At 38.7% G+C, this 20,414-nt stretch overlaps 1 protein-coding gene across 1 annotated transcript in view; it reads right to left on the bottom strand.

The window, feature by feature from the left end:
- Positions 1 to 10,206: 10,206 nt before the first annotated feature.
- MAF (MAF bZIP transcription factor) overlaps positions 10,207 to 20,414 on the bottom strand; it is a 55,565-nt gene continuing 45,357 nt past the window's right edge. The window contains exon 3 of the mRNA XM_075281910.1: positions 10,207 to 15,154. The gene's annotated coding sequence lies outside the window, so the exon portion shown is untranslated. The remainder of the gene's footprint in view (positions 15,155 to 20,414) is intronic.

Genomic DNA, 20,414 nt, shown 5'->3' with positions numbered 1-20,414 from the left:
TGCGGAGATCCAAGACTTCTATGGGGCCTCGGATATCAAGGCTTTGCATAAATGAACACTTAACTTATATTTCATTATAGGTATTTTTGCTTGTCATCAGGGGCGTAACTTGAGAGGTGCAGAAGGTGCAGTCGTGCCAGGGCTTAGGAGCCTTAGGCGGCCCATAAGCACTGGCATTAGGATTGAGATTTCAGCTTCCATCTAGCCCATAAGCCAAGGAGACCCACAGATTACCCTAACCACACTAATGTTCATTAAACTCCTTAGCACCCGTAACCATCACTATCAAGAATTCACTGTAGGGATGAGGTAGGGGACCCCGGACAAAAGATTGCACCGGGCCCACAAGACTTAAGTTACATCACTGCTTGCCATTGTTGATTTGCCCAGTTATATGTACCCTAAGAATAGTGAAATAGTAGGGTTTAATGGGGATATGAGTAGTTCTAGATAAACTTTCTTTGTGAGCAACAAAAACCAGGAGTGGGCCAGATTTAAATGTACTTTAGCTCCCAGGATGACAGGGCCACTATACACCCCACTTTTGGGGAGGAGGGTTTGACTCAATTTGCTTTAGACCACCAGGCCCAGTGAAACCTGACAACTGCCTACGTTTACATGTCGTTGAAGCAGATTCTGATCTTGACTCCTCCTTTTCCATTCCTATAATAATGGTCATTATACAACTGTAGCCACCTTGAGGATCATTGCCCTGGACTCAAAGCACACTTCTTTAACGGGGGATTAACAAGATACTAATCTTTCTATGGGCATGGTAGGCATGAATAGACCTTAGACCTTGGAGCATCCAGTGTGATACTGCTGATCTGCTCAGTTTTGGAGATGAATTGCAGTGTATTTCTTTTGCCACTGCAAGTCCTGTACCAGTGCACAACTATAGGGGGCGCAGTGGTAATGCTGCCACTTACTCACCACTCTGTTAATTCTCTGCTATTCTCTTTTTTTTTATTTTTTAAAATTAAATAGTACTTATTAAGGTTTTTCAGAATGTATAACATATAACATAAAGTAAAACAACCCAACATACCTTCCTTCCCACCTGTGTCCCACCCAGTAAGTCCACAAGAGGAGTTACGAAGATGTGTCCAGAGATTGCAAGTTGGAGGCAATCCTCAGAGGCCTGTGTTCATCCTAAGGCCATGGGTCCAGCTGCACACAAGGAGATATGCTCTGTTTATGACAGTCCTGCATTCATTTTCCATAAGCTTGCATTATATTGCTGTTTCTAATATCTAATAATATTTGTCATATGTACAAACATGGCAAAGCATGAGAAGAAGTCACTGTTCCAGAATAATAGCTATAGCTATAATTGCTATTATTCGGGTACTGTGACTTCTTCTAATGCTTTGCCATCTTTGTACATATGACAAACATTACCGTGTACCTTATCTTTGCTTTATTGTGTCCATTATCTCCATGAAACAACCATGTTCCTAGCTATTTGACTGTGACATCACTATGGCTATCTTGGCTGTTCTATTGCACAGGGTCACAATGTGACTATGTGCAAAAATCCTATTTTATGACATCACATTGTTTATTATCCTTGTATTGTAACATCATTGTGTCTGTTATTCGTCATGATTTCACTTTATGCATTAACGCTGTCTAGTTGTTACAGATTTTGGATCCGGGCCTAGGAACTTTGTGCAGCACTGTCATGTCTCTGCATGATGTGCTGCCGCACCATTGCCAATATAATAACAGTATGATGAACTATAGAAGACATCGCCTGTAAATGAATATATAATGAAATCTTCTATTTCTGTGCCTCAATTCTATTAATAAGGAACTTTTGCTGAGCTATAAAATCAGTATAAACAGTAGTAAGCCGAGACCACTGAGACCACTGCAGACTAATTCTGGACTTGATTTGAGAAGTAGAACTGAGCCTACAGCACAAACCTGGACAGGCTCCCATCTATACTACAGCAGGATCCACTAACCAGCTTATAGAGAAACATAATGTATTCAGCGTGAACTAGAAAACCCTCACGCTGCCTCCCTGCTTCCTAATTTGATTGTAATTGTGTGTTTTCTGATACTTTGTACATCTACCCACATTAATATCCAGACTCATGCATAATAAAATGCCCTATCCAGCCTGGAAAATGTTCTCCAACAGAGAGAGGAAAACAAAGAAGTCATCCGGATATTAGATAAAAATAATAATACTGATTTGATTCTGCGCTCCGTACGCTTCATTCCAGCATATGCACAGAATCTTTATGTAGTGAAGACATAGCATAGCAAGAAGGTGTTTGCTGCTCCCTGCCTCTTGTCTGAAAGAAACTGCAAGCTTAAAGGGAACTTGTCACTAAGACTCATTTTCTATAGATTATGGCAAGTACATGATACTCTGAACTAGCCAATGCAATTAATCTCCACTGTGTCGGAGGCAAAAGAAGTGAACCCAGATCCCAGGAGGAAGAAGAGGAACAATCTTTTTTTTTTTGAGACATAATAGACCTATTACCGTATGTTCCCATTGGGTATGGTGGACCCGCTAAGTCATTGCCTGATCACTTTGGCTAAGTTTGAAGGGACATGGACAGATGGCATGTTACAGCAGTGTAGGTAGCAGAGTACAATATAGTGGAGCTGACTTAGTTATGACGCAGCGATTGTCAGATTGGAAGACACAAGATAAAGGGGAACTGGATTCATTTTATGGCTGAGCATGAATTTAGTTGAGATAAGTCTATGAAGTTCAGCAGTACAGCAGAGTGGAACCAAGAGTATAGCAGTGCTGTGTATGTGACATAGTAGAACTGGAGTAGTGCTATAGCAGTTTTGAGTCCATGGTATAGAAATACTGGACTAGAGGTATATTAGAATGTAGCCTGAATCTGTGGTATAACAAGACTGATCAGCAGCAAAGTAAGGTGGTCCAAAAGGTGGTATAGCTGAACTTATAGAAGTAGACAAGTTGTGCTAGCCAAGTACAGTAGATAGGACGGCAGAGGACACCAGCACAATGCTGGTTAACAACATGTATAATCAGTCCTGCCGCATGAGCCATGACAGCCCAACACTCAGGAGGAAGATGAGGCTGTGCACATTGCTGGATATGGAGTAGACAACTGATAGGAAGAAGGGGCCAATGGAGTAGTAAAGTAAAGGATTTCCAACATTAGCCTGTCCTGGTGTCACCCAGGACTAAAAGTCTCTAGTGTTTGCTTTTACCTGAGGAGCCATTTTTACTGTTCTGTAAATATATACAGAGAGAGGGGAAGGGGGGATGGATACTGTACAAAAACTTTAGACAGGTGTGGAAACAATTTCACAATGTAAGAATGCTTTCAAAACTGAAGTGTTATGAGTTTATTTTTCTCAAATAACAAACTAAAGCAATTGTACAAAATAGAAATCTAAATTGTATCAATATTTGTTGCGACCGCCCTTTGCCTTCAAAACAGTATCTATTCTTCTAGGTACATATTGATATGATTTACATCATTATGTTCATTTCATTTCCTTTTGTTAATTCATAAAAAAAACTATTAATACCTCTATTTTTAAAAGCATTCTTAAATTGTCACATTTTTTTCTACACCTGCCCAAAACTTTTGCACAGTATTGTATATACATAACTATAGGTTACTGCCCAGAACTCAGGAAGTGTTAAGGAAATTCCTCAGGTCCACTCCCCTCTGCAGGCAAGCAGGGCTCTTGTTTTGGTAAGTTTTCTGGAGATTAAGGGAGTATAATTTAGACATGCACATATATTCCTCCTCCTTCAAAATTAAGAAACTGATCTATTGTTCCCGGGGTGTTGGATCTCCTGCCAGCCACAGACTGACAAGTTTAACTCAAGAAAAACAAAGCTTAGATTTTTTAATGGCATGTCAACTCTTATCTATTATCTCAGCATTTACTCAGAATTTCGGGGAGTATTTTGACCTTCATGCGACCCGACATGTGACTAATACAGTTGTAATGAGATGAAGCCTTAGGATGTTCATCTTAGAATAGCACTCCTACATAATGAAGTATTAACCCTTGCAGGAGTGAACCCTCCAACATCATCCATATAGTAAGGTAGAATTCCTTTAAACTTGGGACGAGCAGTGAAAACCTCCACAGCAAACAACACGGTTTTTTGGAAGAACTGAAACTGGTCTTCCGCGGCTTCCAACTTTTGTATTGTAACATAAATGACTTGTATTGTATAATAAATTACACGCTTCTGGTTTTAGGTCATAGCGTGTCAATTTTATCCACTATGCTCCTACAGTAGATCTGAGCGGGCTAGGAATTGGCAAGCGGCTAACCCTATGTAGCTTTAATCTGACATTATTCAATCCAAAAAATGTAATAATCCAGCACTTGTTTGTATCACAGACCTGTAGTACTGAGCTGTAACTTGAAGTTTCTGGTTCTAAATGTAAAAACAGTAATGGCTCCTACTTCCAATTTCCTATATATTTCATGGATGCCTTATTATGTTGTATACTGTAGAATGGCCATTGGGCCCCCTTAGCCTCCAGGGCCCAGTAGTGAATGCTAGCTCTGCACCCTCTATAACTGCAGTGTTATAGGAACATATTCATTTTAAAATTTCTACCTGTATTCTCTAACCAAGGTTGTTGCTTGCCACAGTTTGGCAGGAATTTTGCTTCTGCTTCTTTTTCGTATATGAAAATTAGGTGAAACGTGGCATGACACTGGTGGCAAAAAAAGCACGTAGGATGCGTTAGTTTTAGAATTGAATCTTTATATACATTTCAGTATCTGATAATACAGAACATTTGATAATCCAGACGGGACAAATCACATTTCATTGATGAACCAAAGGAATTTGTTCAACATCGCTCAAGCCTATGGACCAAGTGCCATTGTGGAGGCATGAATGAATGAATCAGCTCCTATTGGGGTAGGAGTCCTATGCTTTTATATGAAACCCCATTTTGTCCATTTATATCACTTTCATTGGCAATATTAATGCTCTTCTTTTTCTCCTGTAAAAAAACATTAATGAGAAGATATGCCAATCAGAAAGGGGTCTTATTGATTTCTTATGGAGGCCCCATTCTTCTCCATACACACTTCTTAGACCGTATACCACTTTGATGTTTTCTCTACCAGCTCTACACACTATTGGATATATTTGGGGTGAATAGTGGTGGAATGAAAGTACAGCCAAATTTAATAAAGCTGTATTTGTTGTACCCATTCCTAGACCACCTATTGCTATTCCATTCTCTCTTGCAAGAGTCACGAAATAGATGGAGAACCAGATCTACACCTTTTTGGATTCCTTTCAGAGATTGTGCTGTTAGTGCCTAACCCATACCTTTCATATACACCATGTTACCCCTCTGTGCTTTATTTATGATGCCCTCAGTACCTGGTAATTCTATCGGGGTGGCAGTGTGTGTAGTGGCATGCTGTGTTTCTACGCCAGGTCACCTACGCTGCATGACAATAACTTGATTAATAAAAGTATCTAATATGACACATAGCTGGTCTCCATTTTTTGAAGATTTGATTTGCTTGTCACTTTTATTTTCATGTTTGATTCATTGGCTCATTTCTATTCAAGGTATGATTTATAGATCAATTTGTTTGCAGATATGATTGAAACACAGCAAAAGCTATTTTTAAATACCGTGTTTTTGCTGTGAAGGTGTAAAACCGTTAACAAATGTGCAAAATCAATAATAACAGGAATCTTCGGAGGTGTGTGAGTCTAATTCAAAGGAAATATTCATTCCATTACAAAGACACATTGTAACAAGGTATCTGAAGTATACAGACATGTAGATAAACAGTGAGCATAAAATAATTTAAAAAAGAATGATAGAATGCTATGAGATTTGACGACAATTTTATTAATAAAATCTATACATCAGTACATCAGTTACTGGAAGAGAAATGTTTGCATGGTAAACAGTCTCCAAAGGCTGGTAAAAGCTTATGAACACACATGCGTTGCCTTTGATATGTTGCCCATTCACGTATGTTATGTTTCATTTGTAGCAGCAAATAAATCTGTAGGTGAAAGAACATAACAAAACCCAGACAAGATCATTGATCATTTCCCCAAAAGAACCCTAATCCATGTGCAATTTTGGACCTTGTTCTTTGGAACAATGGGAATTGGAGATAAATACTGGTATCTTCTCCTCTCTACAATGTAAGATATTGGACTATAGACATATGAGGTATGACCTAGCAACATCAAGTCACATCTCAGTGTTATGAAATTAATCCTATGCAGCACCCATAAAATGATCTACTTTAGTTTTTCAGGCATGTACAAGATCTCGTACAGGGCTCTATTTGACACCTATAAGAGGCTTTGGGACCTTACTGTACCTCCACAAGTCTCTGATTTTATGTGGGTGCATACAGGGGTGAACCATGGCTTTCTGCCGCCTGAAGTGGACGTCAGAAAGCCGCCCCCCCTCGAGCGGAAGAGGGCGGGGCCGAGAGGAGGGGTGGGGCCGAGCGGAGGAGGTGGGGCCGAGAGGAGCCATCATCTTTAGCAGGCACGGAGAGGACCTCCTCTCTGCCTCAGCGTGAGCGGCGGCCGCTGGAGCAGCGCTGTTCCAGCGACCTCCCCAATCCACCACTCAGTGACGGTGACCCTAAGCTAGTCCAGGACAGCTTGTCCTGGACTGGCTTAGGTCAGCAAAAATGCCGCCCTCCCTGTGGCCCTGGCATAGCGCCGCCTGAAGCGGTCGCTTCAGGTCGCCTCATGGGAGGTGCGGCACTGGATGCATACAGAGAGTTCCTGTGTCACATGATGTTGGAGATATGAAGCCATACAGCCTAAAACAGAGTCATAGTGATATGTTACCATACAGGCCCAAGCGCACCACCCCACAACATAGGCATGATCCCTAACTACAGGAATACGACTTTTTCTTTTTGATTCAGAATTATTCTTCTTGTATCTAGCTGGATGAAGGAATCATCTAAATCCTTTTTTTTTTCATTCATTTAAAATATAATCTGTTCCTGTGTACTTAAAACGTAACTAAACTTTTGGACAACTTTTGATTTTCTGTCAGTATTTATGTCATTAATAAATTTTGTTATATACTTTATTAACAAATGTTGTCTCCTTTCAGTGAAATCCTGAATCCATCTCTTTATTCTTCCCGTTGCTTCAGTATAAGATGTGTTTCTGCCTCTCACTGAATATTACTGTGTATGGAGTTTGGGCTCAGAGTACAGGCTGTGTAACATGTAAAATGAGAAAATGGGGGGGGGGGGGGGAGGGTCACTTCAAAACATTATAAAACATACGAACTTGCTTTTGGTGTTGTATGACATTGCTGTCTATGTTATTTCCAGAGATATCACTGGTTGAAAACACAGTTGGGATTGGGATATTTCTATCATATACATTATGCGGCTGCATATAAATATCCTACTGCTAACTGTGTGAGAATCTCTTCTCCTTTATGACACCAAAAGCAAGTTTTTAAGTTTTATAACTTCTGAGATGTAACTAATTGAAATGACACTACTGAATTCTTATTTTTTTTACGTCTTACACAGGCACGGACTCCAAATCTATACTCCGTACACTGGCTGAGAGGCAGGAACATCTCTCACTACAGAATCAAGGGAAAGAATAAAGGGATGCAGGATTTGACAGAACGGAGACAAAATGTGTTATTAAAGTATAATAAAAAATTTATTATTGACACATACTGCCAGAAAATTAAAAGTCGTCCGAAAGTTTTGTTACGCTTTGAAAATAGAAACAATAAAAATAGGACCAGAAAGGAGGCTAGTTGATTTCAATGGATTCTGTAGGGCAGATTTACTAATGCTGTCTATGTTTTAGACACTGCCGACTACACAGTTTTAAAATGTGTTAAATTTGTTTCTCACTGATGTCTGGTGCATTGTTAGACTTTCTTGTCTAGGTTTACGTCCCCTATACGTAGTGTGAGGGCAATGTAGATGAAGCACTCTCTGTAGGTATCAGTCTGAATTCATGAAAAACACAAAGAAAGCTTTGCTGATGCAAGAAAAAGTCCTGCATGCAGTACTTTTTCTTCCATTGCATAAGTGAACAAAGTTAACAGTACCATCGCTCTGGTACTGTTAATGTCCGTTGCTGTCATCCTATGATGGGTGACAGCAACAGACTGTAACAACAATAGTGTGAATATAGCTTTAGTTTCCAATCAAAAACTGTGCCAATATTTTACATTGTTGGTGATTGATATTACATCTTAATCCCAGCCCCTGGCCCAAGATGCCTCACCCCATTTATGTACAACTTGTAATTGTGTAGTACAAGGCAGAAACTGCCAGAAAATGTTTAGGACAGTACAGAAAAGTCTGGCATAATTTAAGGCGCATTTTCAATATGACATTTTTCCAGATGTATATACCTTAATTTCCTTATAACAACATTATTAGAAAGAAAATAATGTTTCCTTTTATAGTGAAGAATTTTTTAAATGTTTTTTCATTATTTTATTTTATGTTTTTTTTTTGAGTGAATCAGTTGTAATGAATTTTCAAAAATTCTGTGTTCAGGGGAACCTGACATTTTGGAGTTTACCACCCACTATATACAGACCGCAGAGTATAATATGCAAAGGCCCTGGGGAAGTATGTAAATATAACAAACAGTGATACTCATCTATGCTAGGCTTCATCATGGCGTTGATGCGGGGCCCCCTCCGGAGGCCTGTGTCAGGTGGGGTTTGTTGACATTATATCATTGGTGTACCTTATGTGGCTTCTGAGGTCCTTGAAAAACAGCAGTTCAGGTCAAAACACACTCTGGATGGCCACACATAAGACACATGTAGGACAGTTAGCATATTAGTTTGTGATAACTTATCATGAAATCATATTGTAGTTGAAAAGCTGCTTATCTTCTTATACACATAGCTGGACTTGTCCATTCTAGAAGACAGGTAATGATGGACGCATCTGTCTATTTTTAAGAAAACTGCAAATTTCAGATGTATTTTTACCCATCAAAGGTTATAGAACCCCATGATCCACAGAGACGGCAAAGGTCATGGATATCACACTTCTGCACTATACAAATAAACCCCTGCAAAATATATATATATATATATATATATATATATATATATATATATATACTATATATAGATATATATACTAATATATATACATATATATATATATATATATATATATATATATATATATACTATATATAGATATATAAATATAGGGTTACATATTATGTCATTGTGGCCTAGGCTGCTGATACAGGTAGACAATTTTAGCATAGGGACTGTTGGACTTCAAGAAGATTCAAGCTTCTTGTTTTATAAGACCATATAACATTGTTGAGGGGTTATCGTCACTCCATAGGGAGAAAACCACCATTTAGGTGTGTGGAGTCTTATTAAGCCATGAGCGCTCCACTGTGCAAAGGAACATGGGAAGAATATGCAAATCTGACTCCCATGATGTAATTAGGATGCCAGTGCCTCAAGTATGCACACCAATAGAGGGCGCTGACTGAGAATGTGCAAGTCTATCTTGCATGATGTAATTAGGAAGACAGAGTCTCAGTCAAGACATCCAATAAAGATCCATCCAATAGACAATATCCCCTCAACCCTGTCTAAGCCTCACACCTCTGCCAGATCAGTCCTCTCTGCGCCAAGCTGATGAGATGCAAATACATCGAAACAGCTGTCCTTGGCTGAGAGACTGGTAAAATCCCAACATCATTGCAAACAAAGGCCTGTGAGAAGGTCGGCATGATGTTAAAGGGAGCGCCCTCTATTGGATGTCTTGACTGAGACTCTGTCTTCCTAATTACATCATGGAAGATAGACTTGCACATTCTCAGTCAGCGCCCTCTATTGGTGTGCATACTTGAGGCACTGGCATCCTAATTACACCATATAACATGTAATTCTTGATAAAATGTACTAGATATCTGACATTGAAGGGGCACTTAATTATTAATCCTAATATCATGAACCACACATCCCTCAGATATTAACAACACATCAACAGAATTTTGAAAATGACACCTAGAATCTAAGTGGATCTTTGGACAAGGTCATCTTTATTGGTCAATTATTCTTCTGAATGTTCTTATTACCTAAGAAGAGTTTCAGTTTGAGGTATGGAAGAAAAGATGAATGGAGGTATAGAGGAATAATCATAAGATGAAAAAGAAGACCTGAGAAAAACAAAGACAAGACGAGTGATATTAATAAACGCATTTATGAAGCAAGTGGAACTTTGCTAGACAAATTTAATAAATAAATGATAAATTAATAATTATATTTAAATCATGGTAACATAAGTATAATCCATTTCCTTGTGCCAGACACAGAGATCATTGTATCCATTAATAAATAATATATTACACAAACATAGCCGGTCAGTGGTATCTTATAATAAGGAAGACGGGAGAGGTCGCTCAGGGCACAATGATGTTCCACTCTTGTCTTGTAAAACACTTAAATTGTTCCTGCAAGAGATATCTGTGAAAGAGAAGAACTTGGAACCACATAACTTCTGGACATTCACATACCAATCTAGTTTTATCCCACCAACCCAAAAATAATGCGGCCAAGTTGCAGAGATCTTGTTGGACATGAGTTGGACTGGAAGACCAGATTGTAACAGGAGATAGCTCATTGAGCCTTGACATGATGTTCCTTTTCCCAATAAGTTGGATAAAATATAACAATCTTTATATATTTATAGTCATTGATGGTGACTAGAGTTTGGTCAAAATTATTAATTCACCCAATTTATCATTTTTTTTACCAACCAAGTCTGCATGTAAGTGACGTGGAGCCATCTGGTGATTAAAGTGAATACATTTCTTTAATCATTTGTGTTATTTAGGTTGTGTTCACACAGACCATTCAGAGCCTCAATTGATGGTTCTGTTACTTTTTATAGCAAAAATCTCCCATTATATAATGTTCTTGACATCAAAACAACAGAAACCTCACCTGAACCCTGTAGCTTATTCTAACACAATGGGATTCTTCAACTGTTGTTTGTAGCTTTTGGTTTATTGTGACTGTACAGTCTGATTGTTAGGGATATATTGCCTAATAACCCCAATTTACCAAGGGGTGACAGGTAGTACATCCCTATCAACCAATCTGTCTAAGATATGTCACTTGTCAGGTCTAGACAGAAGTGCCACTGGACAGAGTAGGTCTACGAAGGCTTGTTCTAGACTTCAAATGTTAGTTCAATCTTGTAAAGTGATGGTATATCACTACAATATGTCATCACTTTATGATCATGAGGGTCCACTCTCTGGAAACCCTTGTGATCCTGAGAATGAAGACGACACAAAGCTTCAGCATCCACTTGTCTGTTTTCCCTGTGTAGGGAACTGCAGTACATGGGCCAGTTTGGTAGACTAGGAGCACCGCTATGCCCGTGAAACCTAGAAAACCCTTTATTCTCAGGATCAGTGGGGTCCCAGAGATCTCCACCAATCATAAAAACATTTCTCATCATCTTAAAATACAAGAATAAATGATATGTGACTCATCTATTATTATGATAATTATTAGGAATGACCAGTCATTCTAAATAAGTGGTCAATGTAAAGGTGCGATTAATCTAAAATCAAAGTGTATAGGGATTCAATCATCTGAAAATAGTAGCAAAGCTTGCTGTATGTGAATGCTGTAAACCAGTGGACAATGGACTGTGCTTGTAGGCCCGTGTATTCATTATTATTATTATTATTATTTTATTTTTTTAACCTTTATTATTTTGCATGTAAAATTCTATTTTGTTATCAGAAACAATTCTTGACATAAATCTTGCAACATTAGTTTGATTGGGATGAGGCTTTGCAGTCAATGCCCCATATTTTCCCCTACTTTCTTCTGTGTAATGCCTCAGCAGACAGTCAACAAATACTGCTAAGCATGTTCCATAAAGTGTGCCAGTCCAGGGGCATAACTATAGAGATAAAGCTGAATCCTGTTGCCCGCCACTCCACCAAGTAGATGGACACCAATACTGTAAATAGCACAATGTTGGTAGAAAGGCCCAAGTACAGGCTTTGCTTCGGGACCAGGAGCTTCAAGCTATACCTCTATACTAGTCTCAGCTTGAGCAAAACTAAAAAGGTAATAAGAAGGAAGCAATAATCGGAAGAGACAGAAGGAGCAATTAAGAGTTTCCTGGCAGATGTCTGATACACAGGAAAAGTTTAGTCAGCACTAAGTGTACATTTCATTTATGTATTCTCATTTTTGCCTGTAGTATTCCTTTAATTTTGGATCAAATCCAAAATTCTTACATTCCTTCCTTGTCACATTCCATTGAAGCATATATAGTGGTGACAGCAACTTTTTCCCCAAATTTAATTATTTACTTTCAAATTTTTAAAATATGCCACCTAGAGAATTTAGCCTTGCCAACTAATTTTATGGTGTTTGGTGCTCCACGCCACTCCACGTCCAGTTGTCATAAGGTTAATATGTGTTACTATTTAAATATTGCAAATTTCTATTCAACCTGGAGGTATGAATTGTTTATGCACCTCCTAATGCTTTTAGGATTCCTTCTATTCATTAGTATTAGAGGACCTAGTACCTATAGGAACATATAGTATAAATATAGCTTTCAGTTCTACATGTTATGCTCAGATAATCATTGGTTTGTATACACTGCATATATTTTAAAGCGACATGACATGCTGAGAATTTGTTAGATATAGCATTCCATTCTACTGGATCTTACAACGTTACTTCATGCCAGGGACATAGGAAAACACTGTGACATCAGTACACTCTGCGTCAGGCAATGTCCTTAGTATTCTCCCAGCATCCCATGATGTAAGACATAATGATCTAATTATAGATTCACATCACGTCTTTATGGGAGGTTATGTTGAGATTATCTATTGCCAATATCTTAAAGGAACAGTAAACCTCAGGTCTATCACTTCTATTTTCTCTATCGTTTCGTGTAATCTCTTCTTCTTAAATGAAAATAAGTGAATATTTCCACCTGATTCCAGTTTTGCCAATATGTACATCAGTCTGCATTTTTTTTCAGGCCACTAGGATGCATTGGGTTTGGGATTTTGGTGAATTTAGGAGATTAAAAGCTAAAACAATTCCATTCTATGGTTTGAGGGATAAGCAAATCAAGCCAAACAAATGATACCATAAATCTTTATGTCCTAAAAGCTTTACCTTTGTAGGTTTTGTACTTTTTTGCCCACTGTGGGTCCACAGAGCTAACACCATAGCTAATATAAAGTGAGAGCTGTAGTGTTAGCTCTACATGACAATCTTTGCGGGCCTAGTGGTCGGCCCACTACAGTCATTTCTGGACCATGCCAACATCTGGTAAATGCAAGTGGTTTGGCACATTCCTACCATTGCTGTCACTTTGTTCTTACTACTTGTCCCCAAACGTTTGGATATTAGTGACGCATCCTATGAGGCCGAGATGAATTCTTTCATACTCAGGGTTTTGTTTTTTTTTAAAGAAAGTCTCCTGAAAACTATATTTACTGTGCTATAGCTTATGTCCCATTCCTTCATAAGCCATTTACACCTATATATTTTCCTGTAATAGTCAATTCAATATCACATTAGTCTTTTTAAGTGTTTTTATTGATTGTTTCTTTCCAACTGGCGTCTAATGGAAATTAATAAGAAAGGTAAGACTAATAAAAAAAACAGACAAAATTCTTATTGATATAAGTCAGAGGAGAGGACAGATATGAAACCAGAGCTGTGGTCTAGGACCGTAACCAAAGGGACCTCTCCATATGTAGCTGAGTTTACTATCGGCTCATATACGTTACAGCTCCTTTTCCCAGCATACCAAATTTCATATGTGTCCCTTCTTTGCTATTGATTTCTCAATGGGAAATGGAACAGTGGTATTGACATGTTTTATCTGATGTAGTACTCTAATAATAGACTAAATATTTTGCCCCTACAGGGCTGAATCTATCATATAATCCTATGGAGGCACATGCCTGGGGCTGCACTGTTTTGGGGCAGCTGAACCTTTCCCCAACATTGTATTCATTTTTAGGTCTATCAGCCATATTTACCCAATCAAAGACATGGGGCAGGGTATTTGGCCCAAGTAGAATAAACATGCAGGGTACTAATCTGGGGCAATAGACTATGGCAGCACGAAGTGTATACATGTCCTTGTGCATCTAATGTACATGGTGAATAGGGTATTAGTTAAAGAAACTATACTAAATTATATCATTTTATACATTGTTAATGCTCAATGGAAGTCAATGAAATGCTGGTGAGAGCTGAGTTCTATACATTAAACTGTATAAGGATTTCCCCTATCATCACAGATGGATACATAAGGACCAGCACAGACATCTGTACCATGCGTAGCCCCCTCTTCCTTGCCCTGGGGGGCTTCATTACCCTTTCAATCTCCCCCAGCAGGGAAGCTGTTTACTTTTACATTTATATACAATGATAATTTATACAGAAGTATATACAAAGAATGCTTCATTGCTTGTCACTTTTGAGTGTAGTCACTGTAACAGTTCACTGTCATTCATCAACCATCGTCTTTTTATCCATTGGAAAAGTATAAAAGATGTATATTAGGAGTTTGTTGGAAAGATGATTTTCTGCGTCTTGGGTGGAAATCCTGGGAGAGATTGTGAACGGTAGACTGAAGGAAATACCAGCAATGTAAAGAAAAGATCCTGAGGGTTAGTTGTATATATGGAAATATCCTACAGTCTGAAGCTTGAGTTTACATCATGTTAAGCTTACGCCACATGGTCACCTGAGGACATTTGGAACAACGTAGTGCAGTTCTATCCATTCTCAAGACAGAATCCACTGGAATAGTCATTGGCCCGAAATTTGAAGGATAGGTGGCTCCTTCACTGAACCTGTTGCATATCGAGAGTAATGATTGACCAGAAGCACTTCATACATAGGGTGGTCGTCATTAGAAAGCATTAGAAAGATCCTAAGAAAAGCATGCAACCAAAAGTCCCACCAGTGTCAATGGTATTTACAATGATGAGGTTCATGATTCTGCATGTCCATTGGAAAGTAGATTAACAGCAGTCCTCTGTGGAAAAGTCTAAAATGAGGAGGGTCTGAAGTCACTGGAGGAGCAGAGTGGGCGAGCTCACTGAAGCTCACCGACTTTACTTCACCTGCAAACAGGAAAAAAAGAACTTCAGTTTCTGGAGACAAAGATGATAAGATTGTAAATGTCATATGCTATATTAGTGAAAACGAAGGTGATTTTGTAAGATGAGCTATTATCCAGTGGAAACATTAACTTTACTGTTTACTATTCTTAGTCTACAAATTAGTACCCACTACTTTATAATGAGGGTATGTGCACTTTAACCTTTAAGTACTATCATGGTGTCTATCATAATGATATGTGTATCATAGTGGTGTATGATAGACACCATGATAGTACTTAAGGGTTAACCAAGATGCTCAGTGTCATGTATCCTGCTTAAGATTAACATATGTTGGAAAAATCCTGTAGGTTGAGAATGTTTTCAAAACTAGAAATGTTAATAGTTAATTGTCAATTAGAGAAATTAAACCAATGATCAAAATAGAAATCTAAATCACATAAATATTTGTGTGACCACCTTTTAACTTAAAAAACAGCTTCAATTCTTCTAGGTACACGTGTACACAGTTTTAGGGGGAGTTCACACGGAGTAACGTGTCACGTGACCTGGCATGTATACGCCGTGTAAGATTTTGCGGGCCGTATATGCTCCCATTGATTTCAATGGGAGCTGGGATCGTATACGCTGCGTTATTTTGCAGCCGTGATTTTGCGGGTGCAAAATAACGCGGCCAGGTCACGCGGCACGTTACTCCGTGTGAACTCCCCCTTAGAAGGAACTTGGCAGAGAGATTGTCCCAGGCATCTTGGAAAACTAAGCACAGATCTTCTTTGGATGTAGGCTTGCTGAAATCCTTCTGTCTCTTAATGTAATCCCAAACAGACTTGATGACGTTAAGATCAGTGCTCTGTGGGGGTCATATCACCACTTTCGGGTCTTTGGACTCCCCCTTAAATATTGATTTGATTTAAATTTCTCCATCGTACATTGACTTCATCTTGCTAATAAAAAAAGTAACTATTAACACCGCTATTTTTGAACGTATTCTTACTGATTTTTTTCACACCTGCCTAAAACATGTGCACAGTAATTATGATGTTCATCATTATTAAATTCATAGGAAAATCTTTGAAACAACAAAGCAAGAACCATTACTGTTAATTGCCCATTACAATTGACCAACTACGTTTTCTTATTTCACACGTACAGTCTTAGGAGCCTTTCTAAAGAATTATTGGAACTTATGCTGAGTCACATGACAGTGGAACATGCCTGAAAAGTATGAACAATATTACTAAATGAAGGGCATTAAATCAAGAGTTCTCGATAACTTGCGATAATAGCACAAAGATTACATATAATTCAATAGTTGTCCAGTCTTGTACACTTCTGGTGTTACTAGGAATAAGAGGCTTGTCCATTAGGTCACACACAGTGTGTACTAATGTGTATTCCTACTGTATCACCATATGTAGGATTGTTACCTGCAGAAATACCAACAAAAGGATCCTTAACCATATGGCACTTTAATACTGTCATCAAGGACTGCACTTTATACCACTGGATGCCCGTGGGTGAATCCTACTAGTTTTATCACATAAGGGTGAATGCCAAATTAATGGATCTATTCCCTTTATATCCTAAAGAACAATGATATGAATCTGGATCCTTTCCCATATGAAACCTTTGAGCAGATACTTGGTGTTGGGAATATATGCTTCTTCATGAAAGATCAGAGTCTTCATTCTAACCCACCAAAAAGAATATAACATCAGATCAATAGGAATTCAGTACAAACCATGGAGATCCAAATTCTATTAGAAAACCAAATTAACTTGTCCTACTTTTGACCTTAACCAATATCAATTGCCTCTGTAACCTCTAAACAGTACTGATTCACCTATTCCCCAGAAATATTCCCCAGAGGAAACCCAAATATATATCTTGCCTAAGTATTGTCCTATCACTTCCTTGTGTAATATTATAGCTGTGACAGCTACCTGTTATATGGCCAATAATAATAGGCCATAAATAACCTCTCTCCCCATGGGTCTTTTATCAGTTGCACTGCGTGTCTGTGTGACAGCAAACTGGAGTCAAAATTACATGTCTCGATTTAGAAAATATAAAATATAAAAACATTTTACCATTTTTTTTTTATCAGTAACAACAAATTTGTTCTTCAAAATAAATAAATAAATAAGACACAAATAAGGAATTGTTGGAATCAAATAAAAGTTTGTGTGTGTAACTGTAATGATGATATATGTAAGTGATTACAATATTACAGAGAAAGGATACATTTTTTGGGGAAAACTGTACAATTGATAGAAAGCTCTAGTACCTTGATGGTCCATCTGTAGCCTGGATACAAGATGAGATACACATTAGCATGGAGGGATATAGGTTCAATATGATATCCAGTGGCACATTTGCCCACAGATGTTGCAGATGGGCCCATAGATCCTTCACACTTTTAACGTGTTATAGTTTACCTCCTAGCTAGTTCCATAAATGCTTGATTGGCGAATAATCTAGTGACCAGGCACGCCAAGGAAGTGTTGTAATATAATGTAGATATTCCTAGGATACCTTTGCTGTGTGTGGTCAAGCATTATCCTACTGAAAAATGCCAATTGGAAGCTCTGTCAGCAGAAGCAACACATATGGCTGCAGGATGTATTGCTAAGCTGCTAGTGTCCAATGTATATCTATTAAGAGTGACCAACTGTTAATGGCTCCCAAGATCTTCATATCAGCAATTGGATCCCTCCTAAGCAAAGACAAGATTGAAGCACTCACCACGAGGCCTTCATACTCAAACCTAACCATTGTCGGATCACAAACAGAACCTGGATTTTTCGCTAAAGACAATGCAGTTCCAGTCCATAGCAAACCTGGTTTCTTAATTCACCACTGTAAATGAAGGCAATAATGGGACATGTAATAGATGCCATAACACCATATTTCTTACTGCTAACCACCTGGAAATGGTCTGATCGTTAATGAAGGTCTGGATGATGGACAAGGAAACTGTGGGAGCTGCTTATGCTTGTCATTGGATCAAATGTTCACTGACTGTGTGCCATCACATTAAAAAAATATTCTGCTTTTCTCAGTCCAATGATCTGTTCTCCAGTCACTCAGTCAACAAAATGCATTCAAGTGCATCAAGAAACTTGTCTAGAAGCCAACAATCTTTCACCAAAAAGTACACTACCCAAAAGTAGCCTGAAAGCCTTTTTATGAGACAGCAGAGAAGAACATTATACGCCCTCTTGTGGCAAGACACAGTGTCTAGTTAGCCCACACCTGTAATCAATTACATTTCTGCCGGAGACATGACTACATGCCGAGTTTTGCAGCAATCCGATCTTTCTGTCTGTGTGCATTATTTTTTTGTTGTCAATGATTGTATTTATACAAGACCCTCCATATGTATTATTTTCCAACCATGTTTCAATGTCTAGTTTAGGTGTATATAGAATCCTCAAGATGGCCGGATGTATTGTAGTTATTAGAAGAAAGCTTGAGTGCCGTTGGACAATGCTTGTACGGTTTGATATTCAGACATGGCATGATATTGGCATGTCTGAAAGAAATCACCTTGAATGTAATTTTGGAACTTGACTTTTGAGAAGGCTTAATGAAATTGGAAAGAGTTCAGCGGTAGGTGACAATGTTAATCAATGGGATTGGATTATGAAGAGTCAGTAGTCACTTTGTATGTGTTTACCCTAGAAAAAAGATGTCACTGAGGTGATCTGACTCTCTTCTATAAAAATGTATTCAAGGACAGTACAAATATGTTATATTCTTCTTATTTCCTCCACAAAATGCCAATGAAAAATAAAATGGAAAAGAACACCAGCTTTCTTGCCCCAGGCAAAAAGTATCTTGGCTATATCTCCTACCCCATCTCATTGACTACACCACCACTGATAGTGACAAGAATATGCCCAGATAGGTCAGCTATAAGCACTGTGACTTCTATGGCTAAGACACTACCAGTAGTAGTACTATGGTGGAGAGAGCCTGCAGCAATATAGTTATAAGGATACTATCCATGGTGAGCTCCATGCTGGAGAACAACTCCCATCCCATGTATGAGACTGACACAGCACTGGGAAGTACTGTCAGTGACCGACTTGTTCACCCCAAGTGTGAGAAGTAGTGCTATCGGAGATCCTTCCTCCCAACCATGGTCAGGCTGTATAATCCACACAGCGGTAAGCAAAGATCACTCCCCACAGAGAGCTAAATGATCCTGAAGTCTTTTTTTTTTTTTAGTTGCTATGACTCCTAGTATCTTTTCTATCTGTTATGAGCTTGTATGTGATCTTTCTTGTAATATATTATTGTATTATCCATGCTGCTGTAACACACTGAATTTCCCCATGTTGGAACTATTATAGGATTATCTTATCTTATCTTAAAGGGGTTGTCCCATCACAAGGATCCCATCTATACTGCTTGTTAATGTGAATGTAAGACTTTTCCTAAATACATTGCTTCAGCAAAACTGCTTTGTTTGTCCACTATCTTACTTTATTCATTTTTTTTTTCTTCACATCCCTTGACTTATCTGGTCATGAGTCAAGTGATGTATCTGCTGCTCTGAGGGGGGAGGGAGGTGGGGCTAAGTGAATGGGAGCGAGCCTGGAGGGGGGTAGTTTATACTTGGGGGGGGGAGGGGCCACCAATACAGACCTGGCATCCGCTGTAATAGAGAGGCGGATGCCGGGGAGTGTAGATGCCGGCACAGGTGAAGCCAGCAGCAGCAGGAGTGATGCTGATATTCCGGAGGGGAGGGAGGGGCGGAGGAGCGGAATAGAAGCGACGACTTCTCGCCGCTGGCTTTGCTTATGTAACCCCGCCCACCAATGACACAACAAAGCCGGAAGACAGAAGAATTTACTGCAGCGAAGAGTGGTGAGTATGCGACGTGGGACAACCCCTTTAAAGCACTTCTTCATGTTTTGATGCAGAATCTACACCAAAAAAGGAGATGCAAATGTTCCTCAAATAATTGTATTAAAGGCTTAGAAAATCATGACAGCTTTCTTCCAAAGCAGTACCACACCTAGTAACTAACACAATGAGGCTAAAGTACAAAAACACACGCAATGTGTCATGTGGCACTATTTCTGGAAGAAAGTAGCCATGATTTTATAAACATTGACAACCCCTTTAACCATAGTCCAGTTTATGATGGCTATAGTGGTTGCTAATGCCTAAGGGCTCAGGTCTCTCTTAGTCCACATAATAAAATGGTCATTCTATTAAATAATATCTTATTGCATTAATATAAAGAGGTGGA

The sequence above is a fragment of the Leptodactylus fuscus genome, chromosome 7 (assembly GCF_031893055.1).
Source record: "Leptodactylus fuscus isolate aLepFus1 chromosome 7, aLepFus1.hap2, whole genome shotgun sequence".
In the NCBI taxonomy this organism is placed as follows: Eukaryota; Metazoa; Chordata; class Amphibia; order Anura; family Leptodactylidae; genus Leptodactylus; species Leptodactylus fuscus.
Note: the sequence above shows the minus strand (reverse complement) of the source record. Positions and strands in the feature narration are given on the sequence as shown.